This window comes from Schistocerca gregaria, unplaced genomic scaffold (genome assembly GCF_023897955.1).
Source record: "Schistocerca gregaria isolate iqSchGreg1 unplaced genomic scaffold, iqSchGreg1.2 ptg000469l, whole genome shotgun sequence".
Classification (NCBI taxonomy): domain Eukaryota; kingdom Metazoa; phylum Arthropoda; class Insecta; order Orthoptera; family Acrididae; genus Schistocerca; species Schistocerca gregaria.
In genome coordinates, this window is record NW_026061883.1 from 5,040,047 (window position 1) to 5,066,290 (window position 26,244).

The following is a 26,244-nucleotide window of genomic DNA, read 5'->3' on the forward strand; positions in this document are numbered from 1 at the left end:
ACTGCATTCTAATGTAATAAAGTAATCATCAAATAAAAACGGTTTTGTGCCTCCTTTGCTATCAGGAGTGAAACACAAATCGTAGACAGATTTTATGGGTCACTACTCAACAACATTAAAGCATTGTACATGGTTGAGAGTGTGGAGTGGAGCAGATGTTGTCGGCAGAAGGCAGCGCAGTGCCTCAGCCCCCGCCGGTAGGCAGAAAACGGTGTTCAGAGGCAGATGCTCGGTAAAGAAATCTTTCGCTAAAACATTGTTGAACCAAACTATTATTACCAGTGTGACACAAAGCGAAATATATTGTAGATTCGCTTGAATTACACGCATAGCTTCAGCACCGAGACGAAAGGGGCGATAAAAATTTTGTCGTTGTCTGCTTCCGGTCGCCAGATTTCATATTAGCTAGTCTCGCGTTTTACCTCAAGACTACAGCCTTAGTCAAGAATAATGGACTAAGACTGAACTCAAGACTTCCTCTGGGAAGTGCCGCAGTCTACAATGTTGCTGATCGAGCATACTGCCGGACACAGGATCCTGAGAGGAGCACGACTGTGTTGTCCACCTTATGTGGACGGCTCGGCGGTCAATGTTTTGCTCTAAGGCTGTATCTACAACACATATTGCACCCTGAACACCTAGAAGAATTAAGAAAACAAAAGTAGTTTATGAGAGCAACGTTAACTATGGCGTTAGAAGTATTCATAGTGTTGTGTTCGTGTGTGCAAACGCCTTCCAATGCCCACTCAAGGAGGACAAGGATGCAAAGTCTAGCTTCAGTATAATAAATTCGCTACAGTCTGCGGATGAACTCACACTTAGGTTGATAATTAATTTGAATATTTAGCAATACTATACTCATTGGTGTTAAACTCGTTATTAACCAATGATTCCCACAGCTACAGGGACACTACTTGTGATACTTAGGCAGTGCTATCAGACGAAAAGATCAACCTGACACAAACTGTGGGAAGTTTGTTTTACAAACTTCGTACCAGGATAATGAGCTTTTACGTATTTGGGATGTCTGTGAACGTTGCTGCTTGAGACGATTTAAGACGAAAGTAAATTCCTTCAGCAACGACAATGTTTGAAGAAATCGTCTTAACGGGACTAAATCGTGGTTTGTAAATCGTTTACCGGCCGTACTCTGCCGCATTTCTCTGATTGGAAGGCAAATAGCTTACGGAAAAATGTCACAGAAGGAAAAGGGAGAAAGAAATGTCTCCCACTGGAAGGTCATGTTGTCTTATTTAAATGATTACAAAATCAGGTAAAACGACCAGTCAGATTGTCAGTATAAGAACATTACTGTTGTCAGTATGATGTAGCACTGCCCAGGGCCTGTAACGATAAAGGGCCCGTTTAGGTCAGTCATATTGTATACAGAAGTGGGAGAGAGAGCAACGCTAAATTCTACAATCCGAATGCATTGCAGACACACAGAAATTACTGTTACAGTGTACTAATGGAGCCCAATTAATGAGTGAACTGCATATTTTCCGGTGAGAGAGAGCACTGGCAAATAGTCTTCGGTATATTAGTTTAATTAATCTGGTGTCACTCTGAGCCAGAATTTATGGCCAGCAGCTGAGTGCAAGGTCAGTGGGCCGGATCCGAGTTTTGCAAGTGCGAAATACTTTCCTACATTATAGAAGCGAATATTAAACTGGAACTAATATTCCAAAAATTTTGAACTTGGATAGCTTAGAATGAATATCTTTTTCTTTATTGCAAAGGAAAACAATTGATTTTCTAAAACATTCTCTGTCATACACAACTTGAAACAGGTCACGTCGACCAAATCTTATGGAAAAATTGACAGCGACGTACATCGGCAGGCAGTAAGATCTCTTGGCTTTTGGTTTGGCAGTACTCGACAGCCATTTCTAGGCGCAAGTAATAGAAGAAAGGCAGAGCGTTTTTGTTATCAAGTAACGTCTTCATCGATTACTTTAGTTTTAATGTAATCTATGAGTAATTGCTGGTGTTTGATTTTAACATGGAAAGAATTCTGTTGACAGTGAAAAAACCTCTTCTTGGGAAACTACTTGTATAGTGACCAAAAGGAACGAACTGATATTCAAGTACAGTGTTCCAGCAGCGGCATGAAGAAAATGATAGTAATAATGACGGTAATAATCCAATTATCCGGTAACTTCACACTTCCCAGTGGATCTTCACGAAATAAGAAAATATCTGAATTTGTGAACATTTCAAAATGGCTTCACATCGAGCCTATGATGCCTACAAGGGTCTTTACATCCTGCTGACATGAGAATAACATAATCTCCGCGTCAGAAGCTTGTTTCTACTTAACCATTTAATAGACTCGCGTTTTATCCACCGTGACTACTTTTGTAAGCTCAGCACATCATCCGTTGCAGCTCACTCCTGGGGCTGGGAAATGTGGGCACAATGGTCTGGTGGAACTATCACAGGAGCAATGCGTGGGTCAGACATTTACTTTTAAGAAGCACAAACAGATTTACTTTGCCTCTGGTAACCTCAAGAGAAAGACGTTATAATCCAGATTTCGCAATACAAATCACGTTCCATCATTACAAACTGGGCAGAGCCAGGTTACGTTGGGAAACGACATAGCGGAAGTCATCGTAAACAGAAATACAGTCGCCAGTAAACTTACTTACATTAGAAAATTTTATTTTATTTTATGAAGCGATAGCCATTTAAAGGATGGGGCTCTTATTTTACTTGTAATTGATTGAACTAGAGACGTTGAAAAATTTGGTGCTGGACTGTGATTCGAATTCGTTTCTCCTCTTTCAAGGATCTGAATCACTCGGAACATTATAGTTCAACCATTTCGTTCCTTTTCGCAAGACTGCAACCTTCTCTAGGTCTCCTCCAAAGGTAAGTATGTGGGTCCGCATCCTGATCCAATACAAAAACATTCATAGTTTCAGTTCAAGCCCTATAACGTGCACACCGTCCCGCTAGTGAAAACCAACGTGCGCTTTTAATGTATATTCATGTTGTAACATTACAGGACATATTGGGACATATTGAAGTATTCGATACTGTAGACTTTTAGGGGATGTCGATACAGATATGCAAAATGTAAAGGGAAACTTTGGTGATGTTTAAATATTGTACTGTGTCAATATTAGGACATTTTGCACAGAAAGAACAAAAATAGAATTAATATAAGTATATATTAGTGTTAGTAACCTATTTTCATTCAATTTTGTAATTATATTTCATTTTGTAAAAGAAAGACTCACTGTTTGCTGTAGCTCTGATTAATTGTATAAATTATCAGTTTTGAGCTAAATTATTTCGTATAATATGGACAAAATACTTTTAAAAAACTCACCAGCTAAAGAGAAAGTCTGTAAATGAACGTTTAATGCACACTTCTGGAATTTTCTATGGAGAAATTCTATATTATCATCCCAAAAATACGAAAACTTGTGAAAACTGTTTCATAACCTAATTTCGAAAGACGATTAGTATCAAGAAATATTGCTAAAAAGATTTATTTACGTTTTGAAACAGGATTTAAATCATTTTACATATAAATAATTGTTCTAAATCACCCAAGAAATATCCAGAATCAAATGTCAAGATATTTCTGGAAACGTCGGTGCAAGTCTGGTGAAGGTTATCCGAAGGCTGGTAGAAAAATGTTATAAACTCTATTTTGAAATTATGCTTGTAAGAATTTATATGTGCTCATCCTTTTACTTGCTTTAATCTGTGCTAAAGTTCTGTAATGTCTGATTTGGTTTTAAGTCGTGAATTGCTATCGTATTGTGAACAAAGCATTGTCAAAGACTCTCATTGTTTGGAAGGATATTAGTACACCTAGGAGTTGTCAATGGGCAGTTCGGATGTGCAGTGCGGTTGGCTGGGAGAGTCTGTTGTTGAGTCTGTCAGTTCTGTTTGTAAATAAACGTCTATAATGAAGAATTACTTGTTGTCGTCAATATGAACTCAAGACCTTTTGCACGAAGCAGACACCTCCTAATGCATAGATCATGAAAACGATATTTCGTAATGATGTGTAACATGTCATTTTAATGAAAGGTTTCTTTACATACCATGATTCAATTTCTTTACAACAATTTCTTACTCTCTCTCATTCTTTTTGATCTCTCTCTCTCTCTCTCTCTCTCTCTCTCTCTCTCTCTCTCTCTTTCTCTCTCTCTCTCTCTCTCTCTCTCTCTCTATCATACACACACACACATTCTTTTTTTCTTTATTTGTTTGTTTTGCTCGACTATCGGCGAGGCATCAAAACGTCTCTGAATGAGCTTCTTACTTTTTAGTACACCTACGAAATAAATATAAAAACAACTGTGAGAGTTACTGATATATGATGCTTAGTTTTCAGTCAGTTCGGAGTATTGTTAGTAACCACGCTCCAGTCCCTAAACCTAGTTACAGAAATGCGAATCAGACGCATTACGTATTCCAGGCCGTAGTAGCCGCGACTTGGAGACACCAGCTATGGTCACTTCCCAGCCCGCTGTACGATCACATCGGGTCGTCGTCTTTCTGCTGGTACTGTAACTGAGATTTGACAACAAGGCAACGTATGTTTGGGAACTCTGTGATCGACCAGTTCCTTCCTGGTGTGCACGAAATTTATCCTCAAGGTTCACTTGATTTTACCTGTCATTTCCATTGAATAATCTGATTTATTATCGTTTTAGGTGTAACAAAAGATTATAAATTTACTGTTTTCAGCCCAGGAAAGTCGTTGCACGTGGAAATCGCAACTAATCTCGTCCTTTAAATAGCGGTTTACGAGTGCTAGACATTATCGATCTCGTAAGAGTGAGCTAAGACACGTATTTCTACCCCAGCTCTATGGTAATGCGCTGACCTGAGAAAAAGCATCTGTTATGGTTCGCACTTCCAGTCTCACTAACTGTAACTTTTTTATCCCTTCTGTGAAAGAGCTACAAGCAGTCAGATAAAACATCGATAAGGAAATCGCAAAAAAATACTTTCGGCTCATAGTGCAATGGTGAAAACTTACAATGCTGCACAACAGGTAACTCCTCTTCCCGCCGATGACAAGCAAATTTTGGGTTTCTAGGAATACAAAACTTTACTTACGAAATGCGACATTTGCACTGCACGACGTTTTCAACAAAGAGATGGCGCAATACAGTAGACCAAGTGGAAAGAAACACTTCCTATTTAAATTTGCGCATCCTAGACTGTTGGCTGTTCTGTGTAGGTGGCAGGTACGTGATTTTATTTCGGTGATTACAAAATAAAGTCGAATGTATGCACTGGGTAGTCGAGGCAGCTAGTTCATTGTGATTCGGCCAACCAAGTAAATGAATTTACTGAACCTGCTGCAAATTACTACAGGAAGCCTGTGTGTCAGAATTCTCATCCAGTGTGGTGCAACGGCGTTACGATAGAAAAATGAGCCACATACTTATGATATGCTTGTATATCTATAGACTTGGTTCGATTCCAACTTCTGTCAATGATTTTAGATAAGGTGAGACAGATTCCATTCTCTTCTGGCTACACCAAGTGAAGAAGATATAATGACATTGTGGTCTGAAATTAACATGAAAAATGATATTCCTTTTCTACAAAGTAGACGTTAGGACGAATCACAATAAAGACTGGGGCGGCGACACGTAGAAACCTTTCTTATACTTATTATTTATTTCTAGTGACGAAACAAACGCTATGTAGGCTCACAGGACATTTAGTCCATATTTTATCTGAGCTTCTGTATGTCGATAAAATCGGTTCTGAACTGGGAATGCAACTTAGACCGTACTTGAGGCTGAATTTGATCCCTTCGTGAGAATACAGCACGGCTACAATTTGTTGTTTGTTCAGAACTGCAGATTCCTCAACATCTCCACATACTGCGCGTGAATGGGTTCGAATCCTGGCCTGGCACTATAGATTTCATTATGTATTATCAAGCTCTAGCATGAGAACACCTATCTGCTGGTGGATAATTATTTTAATGTTTAATGTATTTTCATTCCTTGTCAACACTAACGATATGTGACGTTTTGACACCCAGTGAGAGACAGAACTATTTGCGAGATCACTGTAAGTTCAAGATGTTAGTCCGAGCTGGACAAAAATTCGGAAGCTGACGCATCTTTGTGTGTAGTCAAAAGCGATATGATGTGTGGAGCTGTATTCCCAGTGAGCACTGAACTCTTCGTCATATTATTTCTAGTTCAAACACGCTCACATGTCGCTGCTGGTGCAACAAACCCATATTTAACGTTCGTTTTCTGTAGAATATAACAGCGATTTGTGCCAGGTTGGAGTCTTGGGAAGGAAAAAAAAATTATGTTTCGTCTCGTCATTTCAGTTAAAACATCTAGCTACTGCCGAGAAAATCCGAAATGTCACAGTTGATTGTGCGTCGATATCTATCCGATTAAGTTCTGAGTTCGAATCCCTGCCAAATACAAAGCCTTACCTCACGGCAATTCAAGTAAGTTACTTGTTAGGAACCAAGATTCAACATCTCTCATCGTTCGTTAACAGGGACAACAGGTGCTGGGTAGGAATTCGCGTCCGGCAAAAATGCTTGCGCTATGAAATTTAAAGTTGGAATTTGCAAACTGGCTCTGTCTAAAATCGAGGTATATCACTCTCTATATGCCTAATCACGAGTGACTGTTAGTATCCGTCAGGCACGAAATCATTGCTTAGTCTGCATGACCTGAGTTTGCACCCATATGCAGAACGAGACGGTTCGTCGTGTCATTTGAAGTTCATAAATATTCTCAATTAGCTGCTCGTGAATACCTTTAATTTTTAATCTTATTTTGTGTTTAATTAGTACGGTATGTTACTTTGAAGAGTAAATGAAGAATACGACAAATTTACTACGTGCATTACCTATCTGACGTAATAATGAGAGTGGTAAAATGTCAGATATGTCATTTATTGTAATAAATGTGAGCTACAAGCCTTAAGGGCAGTCTTATCTGTGATAAGGTGTTCCGTGATATTTGTAGTATCGTGGTATTACTTTACATTTTGAGTTATTGCGATACAGAACAGTTTTTTCTCGTGGTGACTTGTTGGAACCACTTTCAATAGTCAAACGACTGTACCAAGGAGCGATAAGGAGACCTGCTAGACAGTTGCGCTATGTGGGTTGCATGTGAATCAGGCGAAATTCAATTCAGGTCGTTCGGATACTATTGGGCATGAATAGACATCACGTGTATCGATTTCCATCGCGCTGGGGTAAGTCCTTCGGGATACGTTTATTCTCCTTAGTGTGTAAATATATTTGGAGCATGTCATTCAAAAACGTTTGAAATGACATAGACGGGAGCGGGTTGTTGTTAGGAGAGCAGAATGTATTAGACTCGCGGATCATGTGGTGTTATTGACAGAGAGCGAAAGAAGTATGACTGAAATGTTAAAAGAATTGAACAAGAGTCGTGAGTAAATTGGAATGAGAAATAATAAGAAAAACGCAAAATGTCCGGTGATAGGTGCAAGAAAATCAAGAACAACTATAATGTTAGGCAGGAAGACACACAACAATTTAGTATTTTTAGATAACTGCGACGTGCTATTATGGACGACATTGGAAGTAATAAGGAGGTGAAAATACGTATAGCAATTGCCAACGAGACGTTTCATAACAGGAGGCTTTTATGTGGGTGCGTTGATAGGTGATAAAATAGGCAAGCACAGTGAGAAATGAGGTGGTGTTGAGTGGGAGAACAGAGAGAAATTTTAAAGGTAGCAGGATGAGCAAACACAATTGGCATGGACACTGAATGAGAAGAGATTGTTTATTGATGGTATGGAGGAAATGGTGAATGCAATAAGAAGAAGAAGAAGAAGAAGAAGAAGAAGAAGAAGAAGACTCAGAACATACCAGGTGGTGGACAGCGTAAGAACAGAAAATAGTTGTGAGAAAATAAGAGGGTAACAAATGATGGGACTGCATGGAGAGCTACATGTGAAGACCTGCCCTAGGGCAGAACACTCATGGTGGTGGTGTTGATGAAGAGGAGACTTATGTAGGATATTTTGCAAAACGCCCATTTTCTTGTAATCCAAATTTAAACAAAACATAGGCAGCTTATAATTTGTAGTCTATAAACGACCGTGAATTGCGTGACAGATGGAACTTGCCAGTATACGAGTTATTAGGACTTATTCCCACTCCACTGACGTATGGAGCGTGCGTACTGTGGCTGCTTAAAAGCCTCTGTGCGTGCTGTGCTTAGTCTCTTCTGGTCATCACGCTTCCTACAGTTACAATACGTAGGCGGTTTCAGTATATTCCATTCCTACATTCATCATGTAACGTCAGTTCTAGAAACTTTCTAATTAGGTCTCCTCGCGATACTTTGCTCTTCCACGGAATAGTCTGTGTCTACCATGAACTGTCCGTTAGTCAGTAAGTGGAATAACTGGTTTTCCGACACATGTCGCCATGTAACTGTCGCTCTGTCTCCACGTCAGAGAGACGGAAATTCTGTGTGCCACATTTGAAGATGAGTCTGTAAAGGTTACAAAACTAGTTAATGGAATTACAAATAGTTCAAAAAGTGAGTTTTTGCAGTTTTCCGTATTTAAATTCAATGCACTAGTCACAGGCTCTCGGCGATCCTTAGGGGATATGCTTCATCGGTTGGGAGCGTGATGTGTCCCTCCGAGATTAATTTCACCTGGGCTTTAAGCGACTCACCGGTCAGCATTTACAGAGCTGCCAACTACATCTCACACCGGGAATATTACCAGGATTAGTTTGCATCGCAGCCTACGGAAGAGAACGCAAATCGAACGAGCATTCACAGTCATTCCCTCCATTGACTACCATTCGCCTATATTCAACAGTTAAGGATTCCTCCGGAAATATTCCAAGTAGACTTACTCTGGATATTGTACGTTTGTTTCCAAGCGCCTGCCTGTTCAATTTGAGCAGAAACTGCGTGACATTCTCCAACGGGTCAAAAAACCTGTGACCATTCGTGCCGCCCTTCTCTGTATACATTCAGTTTCGCCTGGCAGTTGTATCTGATTAGGATCCAAGAATCTCGACCAATATTGGGGGATAAGTCGCAAGCGTGATTTGTAAGCAATTTCTTTTGTACACTGATTGTATTTTCCTAGAATTCTACCAACGAATTGCAGCCAGCCACCGTATTTCCCTAAGACTGCGACTATGTGACGGTTCCATTTCAAATCTCTAGAAATTTTTACACCCAGGTATTCATGTGGGTTGAGCGATTGCGAATTTGACTCGCTGCACTATACTCGTAGGATAAGGTTATATCGTTTTGTGAACCGAACAATTCTACATTTCGGGAACATTTAAACTAAGTTGTCATGCTTTGCACTACACTGAAATCTTATGAGGGCGTGGCTTCTTTCAAACAGAACTTTATTACAGGCAACTGCATCATTTACGGAAACACTGAAGTTTCAAATAGACCGCGTAAGCACCCCCCCTTCTCCCCTCCAAATTGCTGTCTGAAAACTGGAAGTCCCATATGTAAACCACCTTCAGAAGTTCGTTCACTTTCCGTATCAGTTAATGTGTTAAAAACTTGACCTGAAGAAACATGACCCTTTGCAGTTGAAGACGCTCTGTTGTAAGAGAAGCTAGTTTTTTGACAAGTCTCAATATTTATGTACTGAACTAGGTGTTGTACAATTCTATAATTTTCAGGTACATTCGGCGACGTATGTGGATACTGTCTGACAAATGTGTTGCGAATAAAGTGAGTAGTAAAGAAGTAATAAAGTGAAACATCAAGCCTGATGCTGACACCTTACTACACGAACAGCGAAAATGTAGAAGTGATCAAAGTCTTTTTCCTTTCATCATTCTGCCAGGGATGTCAGAGGGAAAAAAAGTTTCGAAATTATGTGTGAAGTTTGTTGGAAGTCGCCACGTGCTGCCTTTCACAAATGCTCGGTGAATATAGTCTCGATAATTTGCGCGCCATGAAATTATGCTGCCTTAGGCGAGTACGCAGTTTTTAACTTTTAACGCCCGACTTATTGCGTAAACCTATGCCTTTAAATGAAGGACGGAAGGAGGATTGCATTTAATGTGCTATCGATGTTGAGGTCATTAGAAACGGAGCAGGAGTTGGCACTGCGTCAGGGAAGGGTAAAAGTAGTCCGCCGTTCCCTTTCAAAGGAACCATCCCAGCATTTGCTTGGAGCGATTCAGAAAAGTTACGGAATACGTATCAGGATGGCCGGATGCGGATTTAAACGTCATCCTCCCGAATGCGAGTCTAGTGTACTAGTTGACAGCTCGTCGTGTAGCAAGCGTTGCTGGTGATGGGATTCCGGGTTCGATTCACGGCTGGGTTGCTTTCTCCGCCCGGGAAGTAGGTGTCTGTGGTGTCATCATTTCTTCATCATTCGTGATGGTGGCGAAACTGGACTGTGTAAAGGTTGGGGCTTTGTACAGGCGCTGATAACCGTGCAGTTGAGCGCCCCACAAACCAAACATCATCATCATCATCATCATCATCATCATCATCATACCATGTACTAACCACTGCGGCAGCTCGCTTGGTATACATTTAAATGAGCAGATTATGTCAGCATTTTTAGTATTTACATTGACTTCGTTCTTCATAAATGAAAGCAGGAACTACGACAAGACCAAGGAATTGGGATAACGAATGAGAAATACCTGATTGTGCTTCTGTTTGTAGATGACATGATTCAAGTTCACGAAATGACCTCCAAAGATCTATATACCACCTGAACGAAATATGCAATGAATACAACTTTAAAATTTCTAGTAATAAAACGAAAATAAGTGCACTCCGAGGAAAATACTCAGTCAGTTTAAAACTAGTTTTGGATAATCCTGCTTTAGAACTGGTCTCTTAATCTTTCATTTAGGCTACGCTGTAAGATCTGATTTTTACTCTGATACTTAAAATAAATTACACAAATTCTAAGCTGTCTGTGACACTATTATCTGAACATTGGGCAATAAAGTACAAAAAGGTTGTCCCGAAATTCTATAACGTGGTCGCGGTTCCTGTATTATGCTATGAAAGCGAAAACATGGTTAAAAAAAACGAAAAATAAATCACACGGCAGAGATGAGGTTCCTAAGAAATTCGAAGAGCTGCACAACAAGAAATGATTAGGAATGAAGATACTAGAGAAAAATTAAGTATTTTCAACAGAAACTAAAAAATTCAAAAATATCGTGAAGACTGGTGAGAATGCTACGTCCCAGACTTCCCCAAAATATTCTGAACTACAAGCGGAATGGAAGACGTGATATTGAAAGGCCTCGGACGTGGGAGCAATTTCGTTTGTAGAGACTATCCCGCGCGGCGACTACTGAAGTACTTATACATTATAGAATTCTTAAGTTGTACAAGCAAAATAAGTAAGTTTTAATGTAGTTTACGTTCACTGATGCAAAAAAATTTTTCTTGCTTTTTAAAGTGGGCTATGTTCTTTCTCAGGGTTCAAACTGTCTCCATGCCAAATTTGAACAATATATGTTAAGCGGTTTGCACTCGAAAACGAAACAGACTGTGTTACAAAGTAGAAAAGCAACTGAGAGAAAGAAGCGGCGTCGGTTTCTGCAGAAGGCGGCCATCATTTTGTAGGACAATGTTCGGGCACGCTCGGTTCAAGTCGTGACTGATTTGATCGGTATATGGGGATGGGGAGCGCCGCATCACGCACCACGCCTAAAGGATTTCTTGCTAACCATCTCTTCCGACACCATTAATGAATTAACCCTCTTGTCTGCCCCACTTCTGTTGAAGGTTACACATCAGACAAATACCTTGTTGTTGTTGTTGTTGTTGTTGTTGTTGCTCTTGTCTTCAGTCCACAGACTGGTTTGATGCAGCTCTCCATGCTACTGTATCGTGTGGAAGCTTCATCTCCCAGTACCCATTGCAAACCTATATCCTTGTGAATCTGCTTAGTGAATTCATCTCCTGGTCTCCCACCTCGATTTTTACCCTCCACGCTGCCCTCCAATATTAAATTGGTGATCCCTTAATGCCTCAGAACGTGTCCTACCATCCGACCCCATCTTCTAGTCAAGTTTTGCCACAAAGTTCTCTTCTCCAGTATCCTATTCAATACCTCCACATTAGTTATGTAATCTACCCACTTAATCTTCAGCATTCTTCCGTAGCACCACATTTCGAAAGCTTCTATTCTATTCTTGTTCAAACTATATATTGTCCATTATTCACTTCCATACGTGGCTACACTCCATACAAATACTCGGAGAAAGGACTTCCTGATACCTAAAGCTATACTCGATGTTAAATTTTTCTTCTTTAGAAACACTTTTCTTACCATTGACAGTCGACATTTTATATCCTCTCTACTTCGACCGTCATCAGTTATTTTGCTCCCTAAATAGCGAAACTCCTTTACTACTTTAAATGTCTCATTTCCTAATCTAATTCCCTCAGCATCACCCACCTTAATTCGACTACATTCCATTATCCTCGTTTTGCTTTTATTGATGCTGATCTTATATCATGCTTTCAGGACACTTCATTCTGTTCAGCTGCTCTTCTAGGTTCTTTGCTGTCTCTGAATTAGAACGTCATCGGCAAACCTCAAGGTTTTAGTTTCTTATCCATGGATTTTAATTTCTACTCAGAATTTTTCTTTTGTATCCTTTACTACTTGCTCAATAAACAGATTGAATAACATTGGGGATAGTCTACAACCCTGTCTCATTCCCTTCCCAACCACTGCTTCCGTTTCATATCCCTCGACTCTTATAACTACCACCTGCTTTCTGTACAAATTGTAAATTGCCTTTCGCTCCCTGTAATTTACCCCTGCCACCTTCAGAATTTGAAAGAGAGTATTCCAGTCAACATTGTCAAAGGATTTCTCTAAGTCTACAAATGTTAGAAACGTAGGTTTGCCTTTTCTTAATCTACTTTATAAGGTAAGTCGTAGGGTCAGTATTGCTCACATGTCCCAGTATTTCCACGGAATCCAAACTGGTCTTCCCTGAGGTCGGCTTCTACCATTTTTTCCATTCGTCTGTAAAGAATTTGCGTTAGTATTTTGCAGCTGTGACTTATTAAACTGATAGTTAGCTAATTTTCACACCTGTCAACACCTGATTTCTTTGAAATTGGAATTATTTCATTCTTCTTGAAGTCTGACGGTATTTCGGCTGTCTCATGCATCTTGCTCATCAGACGGTCACGTTCTGTCAGAGCTGGGTCTCCCAAGCCTGTCAGTAGTTCTAATGGAATGTTGCCTACTCCCGGAACCTTATTTCCACTAAGGTCTTTCAGTGCCCTGTCAAACTCTTCACGCAGTATGTCATCTCCCATTTCATCTTCATCTACATCCTCTTCCGTTTCCATTATATTGTCCTCAAGTACATTGCCCTTGTATAGATCCTCTATATACACCTTCCACCTTTCTGCAATATCTTCTTTGCTGATAACAGGGTTTCCATCTGAGCTCTTGATATGCATACAAGTGAATCTCTTTTCTCTAAAAGTCTCTTTAGTTTTTCTTTAGGCACTATCTATCATGCCCCTAGTGATAAGCGCATCTATATCCTTACGTTTGTCCTCTAGATATCCCTGCTTAGCCATTTTGCACTTCCTGTCGATCTCATTTTTGAGACGTTTGTATTTCTTTTTGTCGGGTTAATTTACTGCATTTTTGTATTTTCTCCTTTCATAAATTAAATTCAATATATCTTCTGTTACCCTCTTTCTTTGCGCATGTCAAGTTCCGTAGGCCCAAATTGAGGAGCAAATCTTCTAGGTCATGGAACGTGCCAGTATCTACATCTACATCCGTACTCCGCAAGCCACCTGACGGTGTGTGGCGGAGGGTACCCTGAGTACCTCTATCGGTTCTCCCTTCTATTCCAGTCTCGTATTGTACGTGGAAAGAAGGATTCTCGGTATGCTTCTGTGTGGGCTCTAATCTCTCTAATTTTATCCTCGTGGTCTCTTCGCGAAATATAAGTAGGAGGGAGCAATACACTGTTTGACTCTTCGGTGAAGGTATGTTCTCGAAACTTCAACAAAAGCCCATACAGAGCTACGGAGCGTCTCTCCTGCAGAGTCTTCCACTGGAGGTTATCTATCATCTCCGTAACGCTTTCGCGATTACTAAATGATCCTGCAACGAAGCGCGCTGCTCTTTGTTGGATCTTCTCTATCTCTTCTATCAACCCTATCTGGTGCGGATCCCACACTGCTGAGCAGTATTCAAGCAGTGGGCGAACAAGCGTACTGTAACCTACTTCCTTCGTTGTCGGATTGCATTTCCTTAGGATTCTTCCAATGAATCTCAGTCTGGCATCTGCTTTACCAACGATCAACTTTATACGATCATTCCATTTTAAATCACTCCTAACGCGTACTCCCAGATAATTTATGGATTTAACTGCTTCCATTTGCTGACCTGCTATTTTGTAGCTAAATGATAAGGACCTATCAGTCTATGTATTCGCATCCCATTACACTTGTCTACATTGAGATTCTATTGCCATTCCGTGCACCATGCGTCAATTCGCTGCAGATCCTCCTGCATTTCAGTACAATTTTCCATTGTTGCAACCTCTCGATACACCACAGCATCATCTGCAAAAAGCCTCAGAGACTTTCCGATGTCACCCACCAGGTCATTTATGAATATTGTGAATAGCAACGGTCCTATGACACTCCCTTGCGGCACACCTGAAATCACTCTTACTTCGGAAGACTTCTCTCCATTGAGAATGACATGCTGCGTTCTGTTATCTAGGAACTCCTCGATCCAAGCACACAACTGATCTGATAGTCCGTATGCTCTTACTTTGATCATTAAACGACTGTGGGGAACTGTGTCAAACGCCTTGCGGAAGTCAAGAAACACGGCTTCTACCTGTGAACCCGTGTCTAAGGCCCTCTGAGTCTCGTGGACGAATAGCGCGAGCTGGGTTTCACACGGCCGTCTTTTTCGAAACCCATGCTGATTCCTACAGAGTAGATTTCTAGTCTCCAGAAAATTCATTATACTCGAACATAATACGTGTTCCAAAACTCTACAACTGATTGACGTTAGAGATATAGGTCTATAGTTCTGCACATCTGTTCGACGTCCCTTCTTGAAAACGGGGATGACCTGTGCCCTTTTCCAATCCTTTGGAACGCTTCGCTCTTCTAGAGACCTACGGTACACCGCTGCAAGAAGGGGGGCAAGTTCCTTCGCGTACTCTGTGTAAAATCGAACTGGTATCCCATCAGTACCAGAGGCCTTTCCTCTATTGAGCGATTTTAATTGTTTCTCTATCCCTCTGTCGTCTATTTCGATATCTACCATTTTGTCAACTGTGCGACTTCAAGAGAAGGAAGCACAGTGCAGTCTTACTCTGTGAAACAGCTTTGGAAGAAGACATTTAGTATTTCGGCCTTTAGTCTGTCATACTCTGTTTCAGTACCATTTTGGTCACAGAGTGTCTGGACATTTTGTTTTGATCCACCTACCGCTTTGACATAGGACCAAAATTTCTTACGATTTTCTGCCAAGTCAGTACATAGAACTTTACTTTCGAATTCATTGAAAGCCTCTCGCATAGACCACCTCACACTACATTTCGCTTCGCGTAATTTTTGTTTGTCTGCAAGGCTTTGGTTATGTTTATGTTGGCTGTGAAGTTCCCTTTGCTTCCGCAGCAGTTTTCTAACTCGGTTGTTGTACCACGGTGGCTCTTTTCCATTTCTTACGATCTTGCTTGGCACATACTCATCTAACGCATATTGTACGATGGTTTTGAAATTTGTCCACTGATTCTCAACACTATCTGTACTTGAGACATAACTTTTGTGTTGAGCCGTCAGGTACTCTGTAATCTGCTTTTTGTCACTTTTGCTAAACAGAAAAATCTTATTACCTCTATTAATATTTCTATTTACGGCTGAAATCGTAGATGCAGTAACCGCTTTATGATCGCTGATTCCCTGTTCTGCATTAACTGATTCTAATAGTTCGGGTCTGTTTGTCACCAGAAGGTCTAATATATTATCGCCACGAGTCGGTTCTCTGTTTAACTGCTCAAGGTAGTTTTCAGATAAAGCACTTAAAAATATTTCACTGGATTCTTTGTCCCTGCCACCCGTTATGAACGTTTGAGTCTCCCAGTCTATATCCAGCAAATTAAAATCTCCACCCAGAACTATAACATGGTGGGGAAATCTACTCGAAATATTTTCCAAATTATTCTTCTGGTGCAGAGCCACAACCGCTGCTGAGCCTGGGGGCCTATAGAGACATCCAATTACCATGTCTGAGCCTGCTTTAACCGTGACCTTCACCCAAATCATTTCACAATTAGAATCTCCGTCAATTTCCTTCGATACTATTGCACTTATTATCGCTATAAACACGCCTCCCCCTTTACTGTCCAGCCTTTGTCTGCGAACTATATGGGCGTTGTGACCGTTTATTAATGAGAGCAGTTCTGGGACCTTTCTATAGACGCTCCTGCAGTTTACTATTAGCACATTAATATTGTTATTCCCTGTTGCATTTTGCCTACTCCTGCCTTGCCGCGTCTCAGGAGGCGTCTTGTCGGGTCTAGGGAGGGAATTCTCTAACCTAAAAAAAAAAAAAAACCATGTGCACTCCACACGTACTCCGCTACCCTCGTAGCCGCTTCCGGCGTGTAGTGCACGACTGACATATTCAGGGGACCCTACATTTCTCCACCCCATTGCGGAGGTCGAGAAATTTGCACCCCAGCTCTCCGCAGAATCGTCTGAGCCTCTGGTTTAAGCCTTCCACTCGGATCCAAACCAGAGGACCGCGATCGGTTCTGGGAACGATACTACAAATAGTTAGGTCTGATTCCACCCCGCGAGCGAGGCTTTCCGCCTTCACCAACTCCGACAACCGCTTGTACGAACTGAGGATGACCTCTGAATCCACACGGCAGGAGTCATTGGTGCCGACATCAGCAACAATTTGCAGTCGGGTGCACCCAGTGCTCTCTATCACCGCCGGTAGGGCCGCCTCCACATCTCGGATGAGACCCCCCGGCAAGCAGACAGAGTGAACACTGGCCTTCTTCCCCGACCTTTCCACTATTTCCCTAAGGGGCTCCATCACCAGCTTAACGTTGGAGCTCCCAATAACTAATAAACCCCTCCCCCCGTGTGCCTGCTCGGACCTTGCTGAATGAGCAGCCACATGTCCATTCACAGGCAGAGCGGACGATGCCACACGGCCAGCCTCCACATTGACCCTCTGCCTCGTGCGCCGCGAACGCCGCTGAACCCGCCACTCCCCTTGGGGAGAGGGTGGCCCAACCGCGCCCGGTACCCGCGAAAATGTCTCGACAGCAGGGACAGTGGGTGAAGCATCTAACACCTGGGGTGCACCATGCGACGCACCAGACTCCACACTGCCGCTACCCTCCGAGGCAGCAGCCTGAAGACGGCTGACCGCGGCCATCAACACGCTCAGCTGTTCGCGAAGAGTGGCCAGCGTCCGTACACAGCAGTCACACATCCTATCCATCCTAAGGAATCAATATACTGAAGAGACTTAATCAACTTTTAAGTAGACTGCTAATTCACTAAAGGCGGCTGATTACTGACTAAACTGTGATTGCTAACCACTTCTTGTAGAAAACAATGAAAATAGCACTACCTGTCTCTGGACTGTATTGAAAACAAACACTAGCACTACTAGCACTATGGCTGACTACAAGGACTCTCTCTGACTGTATTCAAAACAAACATGAAATCTATTTAACTCTATTACTAGCACTCGACAATTAAAGCTTCCTAAAAGCAAAAACACACGGAAGAAGTAGTGACAAGTAAGAAAACTACAGTTAATACTTCAATCAAGGTAGCTCGCTGCACAGCAGACGTGAAGCAGACGGCGGTTTGGGCGACACATGAACTTACAACATAAAAGTAATAACAGATAAAAATACATGTTCATGAACCAGAGAGAAAATCAGTCCATAAGTTTAAGCAAACGCTATCAGCAGTACAATGAGAATCAGCTTAATTTTTCAATTAACTCCTCGACAGAATAGAAGGAGTGACCCATGAGGAAACACTCCAGTTTCGATTTGAAAGCGCGTGGATTACTGCTAAGATTTTTGAATTCGAGTAGCAGCTTATTGAAAATGGATGTAGCAGTATACTGCACACATTTTTGCACAAGAGTTAAGGAAGTCCGATCCAAATGGAGGTTTGATTTCTCCCGAGTATTAACCGAGTGAAAGCTGCTTATTGTTGGAAATAAACTAATATTGGTAACAAGAAACGACTATAAGGAATATACATATTGAGAGGCCAATGTCAAAATACCCAGACTCCCTGAACAGAGGTCGACAAGAGGTCCGTGAACTCACACCACTTTTTGCCCGAACCTCCCGTTTCTGAGCCAAAAATATCCTTCTAGAATGGGAAGAGTTATCCAAAAACATAATACCATACGACATAAGTGAATGGAAATAAGCAAAGTAGACTAATTTACTTGGCGAAGTATCACTCACTTTCGGTACCGTTCGAATAGTGAAAATGGCAGTATTAAGTCTTTGAACAAGATCCTGAATGTGGGCTTTCCATGACACCTTACTATTTATTTGAACACCTAGGAATTTGAGCCGCTCAGCTTCACCAATCATTTGCCCATGCTGTGAGATTAAAACGTCAGGTTTTGTTGAATTGTGTGTTAGAAACTGTAAAAACTGAATCTTACTGTGATTTAACGTTAGTTTATTTTCTACAAGCCATTGACTGAGGTCATGTACTGCACTACTTGAAACGGAGTCAATGTTGCACACAACATCCTTTACTACCAAGCTAGTGTCATCAGCAATCAGAAATATTTTAGAGTTACCCATAATACTTGAGGGCATATCATTTATATAAATAAGGAACTAGAGCGGCCACAACACTGATCCCTGAGGAACCCCCTCCCCCTTGACAGTATACCACTCAGATCCCCCATCACACTGTATTACTTTGCCCCATTCCTGTAGATCGTTCCCTAATGCACTTCCTGAAACACTCTACAACTTCTGATTCTGTCAGTTCTTTCAGGTCCCATATCCTTAAATTCCCACGTTTTTCCAGTTTCTTCAGTTTTTATCTACAGTTCATAATCAATATATTGTTATCAGAGACCACATTTGCCCCTGGAAATGTCATACAATTTAAAATCTGGTTCCTAAATCTCTGTCTTACCATTATATAATCTATATGAAATATTGCAGTATCTCCAGGTCTCTTCCACGTATACAACCTTCTCTCATGATTTTTGAACCAAGTGTTAGCTATGATTAAATTATGCTCTGGGCAAAAACCTACCAGGCGGCTTCCTCTTTCATTTTTTACCCACATTCCATATTCACCTACTGCGTTTCCTTTTATTCCATTTCCTACCGTCGAATTCCAGTCACCCACTAATATTAAATTTTCATCTCCCATCACTATCTGAATGATTTCTTTTATCTCATCACACATTCCATCAATTTCTTCATCATCTGCGGACTACTTTTACGACTGTGGTAGGCGTGGGATTCGTGGCTATATTGGCCACAACAATGCTTTCACTATGCTGTTTGTAGTGGCTTACCCGCATTCCTATTTTTATTAATTATTAGACCTACTCATGCATTAGCTTCATATTAGCCTTCCTAATACTTAAATCTATATTCGATGTTAACAATGACGCCGGTGGATGGACTATCACGAAATTACTGACCGTCGAGAAAGTCACAAATATAACCGACAAGCTAATGGGCCCTTCACAGGAAAAGGTTTTTCGCCGGAAAACGGGGAAAACTGAAACCCAGCAAATGAGTAAAAAAATGTATATTCACTGACAAAAAAAAGTGTACGCACACAACTTACACAACAATAGTCTGGGATTACTCTATTACGTAACAGTTTTTGTGATTGTATCTTGCAGCTTTAGTTATTTTTAATTAAAAGAGGCTTTAAAAGGACAGAAAGAACGTGTTGGACTACGCTACAGATCGTTCTGTTAGCAAAGTCCTCACTTTGTAATCACTTTCGTTGACTTCGGCAACTCTCAACAGAAATCTCCAACCTAACCGAGACAATGTGCTACGATACAGCCGAGATCATGACAAGAGAATGGGCTACATCACACTCGAAGTAAATTTATATAGGTAAGGATCCCCATGACCTGTGTACGTCTATTATAAAAAATCTCCAAGCCACTCTCCTCAAATAGATCGCCATCTTCTCTTGACCTTCAACTGTTACTATTTCAGAATTAAAAACCAGATTCAAAGAAAATTTGGCTACCAGCCAAAAACTAGAAAAATAAAAATAATAAAAGTGAGAACGTGAAACATGTTAGAATTAACCATAAACAGGAGATTTTACAGAAAATAAAATTGAGAAAGGAAATCATTAATATTATCGACCGTTTAGGAACTCTAGGCTACGAAAGGGATGAAACAACATATCGAATAACTGGTGGAAGAGTTAGTGTGTTTTAAGATTATATCCAAACAAGAATTAGAGAAAAACATATCGAAGCAAGGCCTCTATTACGAAAAATAGCTAAATCTCGAGACAAATTGTGTCCTTTTGTATTAGATTAAATGTTTTGGCCCCTAGTACGGATGAAACAGTATCTGCAGTATCAACAGGAACTTCGGACATGTGTTTCATATTTCATCCAAGCCTGCAGTCTATAAATATTTAAACAAAATACTGAAACAAAATACCACTACCGGGGAATTACTTACGAAGCAGTTCTTGGTAAAGAAACACAGGACACAATTACGTATGTAGGCTTAATACGAACTACAACTGTGTTCATAAATCGCTATAGTTGCCTTGGACTAACGACGAGCGAATATCAATATAACCTGTACGCTTTTCAAAGCTGTTATCCATGAAAAAGCTAAACGACGTATCGTGAACAAAATACAATTTAACACCGAAACAATGACATTAGTTGACAATGGGCACAGACTTTAGTCAATGGGCACTGTTGAAAATTTGTGCCAGACCAGGATTAGCACCCGAGTCCCCTGGTTACTAGGGAGAGGCAATGATCACTGTGTCCGAATTACACAGTGGTCAACAGAATAGCACGAACTGCCCGAGCATGCCGTTCGTTAGATCGAAATTCTCAATTTCTCCATAGACTGCTAATACACTGCTCCTTGAACATAATCCTCCTCCCCTTAATTATACAGTACATGGCCAAAAAAACAGACACCGAATATATGCAAACTTGGCCTTACGAACATTGCAGACGTCGTCTATGTAACACACGTCAAACTTCAAAGAATTTACCAATTCGTTGCACTGTTTACTATAGACCACAAATCAAGTAACGTAAAAAAAGCACTGCGTCTATTGAGATCATGATTCATAGTTTAAAGAAAACTAATAAGTCGCCTACATATTACAGTTGCTGCCGAAAGAGGAGAACCATTATTTTCCCACAAAAGGAAATATAGTTAAAATTACGCTTCTATTTCGGTTAGTTTCGGCGGTTACTAAAATTTGCAGTGAAAGTTACATAGTGGACTCTACCCTCCCCCCACCAGAAACGTAGTTATCGTGGCTGTTGTGAGACTTTTGTACACAGTTAGAGAAAGTGTGTTAAATGTGGCGCGGACGGAAACACTAGGCTACGCTACAGGGCAATCTGCTCGCACAACGTTTAGTCGGCATTCATAATCGTTGGCGTAAACAACTCTCAATCAAATTACCACCTTCCAACCTAACTTAGATCTCGGGCTACACTACCAATCGGCCTGTCATCACAACCAAAAATTCATTGAGGGGGGTGGGGGGATTTCCTGTATCTCTCTCTAATGTATCTCTAGGCCCAACTGCCAGTTTTGTCAGACTCAACAGCAAGATTTACCAATGGTAAACACTTTTGAGACGGCTAGTAATTTTAGAATAGTCTTCTTCGTCTTACTTGGCATAAACTGTTCGCTTGCGTCCCAGCAGCTAGCTCCCTCAGTGTCTGCTTCTGCCATCGCACCACGCCAGTCTGCTGTTGTCCTAGCATACCGAACGCACCGCACATCCGACACCTTCGGAACCACTCACTGGCCAGTTAGCAATTGAGCGGAACACTGTTTACATCGTGAAAGGAAAACTATGCAAAGATGTACACTTAAATGGCACGACTGAGTAGCACACACACAGTAATATCTGAGGAATGTCCTTCGACACGCGCAGAACGAAAGTCTTCTCGCGATCGTACAGCGTCTCTGAAAAAAAAAATCTCGTGACTATATTCCGGCGTTACGGCCAGGTTCTCATACAAATGAGCAACAAAGGGTACATTTGAAATTTTTTTTTTTGAGACAATGACAATACATTCGAAGGATGTGTTTGGGAATTACGAGTGATAATACTATGAGCTTAATTTTAGATTTTCAATAAAAAATGGCGCCCGTAATTATGATTTGATCAAGGGCCTGCGAGACTGGAGTACGCAGAGTGCGTGCAGTGTGGCACCACAGATGTTACCTGAATTCAAAAATGGGTAACATCAGTTGATACTACATTATTCCTCTGAAATTGAAAATGGATAACATCAGTCGATAAAACATAAAATTTATGCGAGCGCATACCTAACCGCAATGAAACAACCTTAAATTTAACGATACAGTGCTAATTCGAACTTTGAGTTCGATTTTTGGGGTTTGTTTCACTCCTTATGCCTACACAAAAATTAGTTAATATTAACAAATGTCATATTATAGCTATAAGTTCCTAAGAAAAGTGTTTACTTTTAGGGGTCAGAGGTAGAAGTTAAGAGATCGAACCACTTTCAATTTATGCTGCATGCCGTTCTGAGAAAATAGTTACCCGAAAAAAATGTGTTCAATGTTTAGGGAAAACATTTAGTTATATTATTACTTCGATTTGCATGAACTGAGTGTTACATATATATTTTTAATGTCGCTGAAAACGAATCTGAAGTCAGATTTTCAATATTCAAAACAGCTAATCCAATACGGAGGGCAAACGATTATGTTTTGACCAATTTTTACCAAAATTGTATTTTCGTTATTTACGTTTAGTCTGCAATTCAAGGAGTATTTATCAACCCTTCCTCTACCTCTGATTGTTCCTAGACAGCAACTTCCTGTTCTTCTTGGCAGGAAAAGCCGATCTGTCTAAGCTGGATTTGCAGCACTCGGCAGCCTGCACTTGATAATCGTCCTTATTTTCGGTGAGTATGTTTGCATGCATTGTGCAGTATAAATCATTTTGAGCACGTGCGACACGGGACGAGTTATCATCTACATCTATATGGATACCCTGCAAAACACATTTAAGTGCCTGGCAAATGGTTCATCGAATCACCTTCACAACTGATAATTAATTGAAACCCTCAGCTGCCGACAGGTGTTGTTGATATACTTCGATGGGGACAGCTGAAAAGTGTGCCCCTACTGGGACTCGAACCCACGATCTCCTGCTTACATGGCAGACGCTCAATCCATCTGAGCCATCGAGGGCACAAATGAACAGCACGATTGCAGGAATTTATCCCTTGCACGCTTCCCGTGAGACACATCCCCAACCGTCCACAATCCGCATACGTAATGTACGTAATAGGTATTTGCCTATCCACTCATTACTGGCTCACACTAATGTGACGATTCCCGTAAGAGTTCGGGCAACCTGTGCGCATTCGCACAGACGAAGGTCAATGGCTGGGTAACGTTTAACCATAGATATGAAGTAACTGTTCTCGAAAGAACAGGTGCCACTGACGACCGTGCAGCACTTCTAGAATACATGATAGACCGGCCGATGTGGCCGAGCGGCTCTAGGCACTTCAGTCGGGAGCCACGCGACCGCTACGGTCGCAGGTTCAAATCCTGCCTCGAGCATGGATGTGTGTGATGTCCTTAGGTTAGTTAGGTTTAAGTCGTTCTAAGTTCTAGGAAACTGATGACCTCAGATCTTAAGTCCCAAAGTGCTCATAGCCATTTGAACCATCAGTCCGTATGTTTGCACACTACTTACAGTAACTTATGCTAAGGACAACACACACACAACCATGCCCGAAGGAGGACTCGAACCTCCAACGGGGGGAGCCGCGCGAACCCTGACAAGGCGTTGGAGACATGGCGGGTACCCCGCGCGGCTCATGGCAGCCGTGACACTGCTTCAAACACTGGGCTGTAGAAACTTTTGTAAAGCACGGATTAAAAAAAAAACCTTTCCGTTCCAGGAGTCTAGACAAGTACACCTTTAGAAAATGCAACTACAAAGAAATTAAATTTTTCGAACGGGGCAGGGCTTAAAACTTTGAAGAGTTAAATTTTAATGGCCGTTCTCTTGTATGCAAATAGTTTCACAGTAGAAATTTCTCTAGTTTTATTTATTTATTTATTTTTTGCTGTAGGTAAAGAAGGATAGGATTGTGAGGAGGGGGAAAGGGGGGGGGGGGGGAGGAATCTTGCATCTCCAACCTTGGAATTCTTAGTACACAATTTTTATTCATTACGAGATTCTCAGCCACTTGCAGAAGTGATTTCGCGTGATTCTGCAAAACTTTTCCTTTAGCCAATCGTAGCAACTATAGGATTCCGTTCCTGCTGCATGACATGTCTCGGAACTTAAACTGACCAACTTATTTGCATAAAGAGCTAGCTTATCATCCGCTTCTTTACTTACTTAGACCGTTCATGGTCTGCAAAGCATTTTTTTCTTTAATCGTTTTTTTATGTCTTTTATAAACTGCAACACTTTCTAAACTTTTCTAAACTTAATGCCGTTGAAGCATGGTCTTTTGCTGAATGACCAAAAAGCAATGCTGACAGCTGGAGTCCAAGGTTTTTGTTAATCAAGCCGTTTGTATTCTTGTGGTGATATCTCCGCAGAGTCTTTCATTGCCTAACGCATATTTCTTTATATCTAATTGAGAAGTGAAATACCGGTTATCGTAGATGCAGATTTAAAATATTTTAATATAACGCAATAAATATTTCATTAAAATTCTTATCCCCTTATGCTCGAAGTTAAAAACCAGTGAAACACGTAGTTTTTAAAAATTGTAACAGATTAGCCGAATACGAATTGTCAGATATGCTTTCATAATGCTTTCATAATGAACCATTTTCAGAAACGTGGAGCCAGATCTGGGGGTGAATTTCCTTCTCTCCGAGACACCCGGCTTCTTCTTCGACTTAGCCGGCAAACAGGCCGAGGACGACGGGTGGGGACCGAATAGGCAGCAGTTGGTGGATGGCGACGTCGTCACTGGCTGTTGCCTTCGTGCGGGCCTCTTGTGTAAAGGGGGAGCCAACCGTGGCCAAGTGAAGGTCTGTATTCCACAGGAACGAGTTAGCATGGCACTCAGATATTTCCACGATTTGGCGGACGGGGGTCATTTGGGGTTCTTCAAGACCTTGAACCGAGTTCGGGAATACATGTTTTGGCCCAACCTATATCGCGATGGCAGGCGATTTCTTGGCAACTGTGTCCAGTGTAAGCGCGGTAAGCCCGATGTGGGGCCGCACAGAGAACTACTACAGTCACTTAGGAACAGTGTCCTCTGGACTGCGACTCAAAGACCGAAACAACGGTCGACGGAAACTGGCACCAGAAACGCACCAGCTCACTCTATTTCATCCCCTTAGGGGTTGAACTTCCAAAAACACCGAAACACGTATTTTCTTATTTGTAGCCTTGAAGTCAAATACCAATTTTCTTAGATGTAGCCTTAAAAATACTTTCATAGTTCTTCCATAATTATTTATCTCAAAATAAAATGTTCATCCACTATTTCACTTCATAGAGGTTAAATTCCCAATGATACTGGAACACATATTTCTTTATTTCTGACCTAGAAACCAGATACAAATGTTCGTATGCCTAGCTTCAAAATTACCTTAATAGCTACATGATTCAGAAATCCTTTCATGTCCTGCGTCTCCCCCTTAGAGGTGGAATTTCGAAATATGCAGTATAAGCTGTATAAGATCAACACCCTTTCCAAATGTCAAGGTTTATTTTCCTTGGCGGTCTGGACTGTGTGAGTTTCATAGTAATAGTCCTACACACACACAAACACACACACACACACACACACACACACACACACACACACACACCACTACCAATGCCACCACCACCTCCTGGGGAAATTTCTGCAGACGCCCTTGTTCCACTACAGTCATATTTTGCCGACGACCTACATTTTAGCAGCGTGGGAGGGATAGTGTCGTGCAACAGACAGTATACTCAGTAGACAACGAACAGTTCGTTGTGA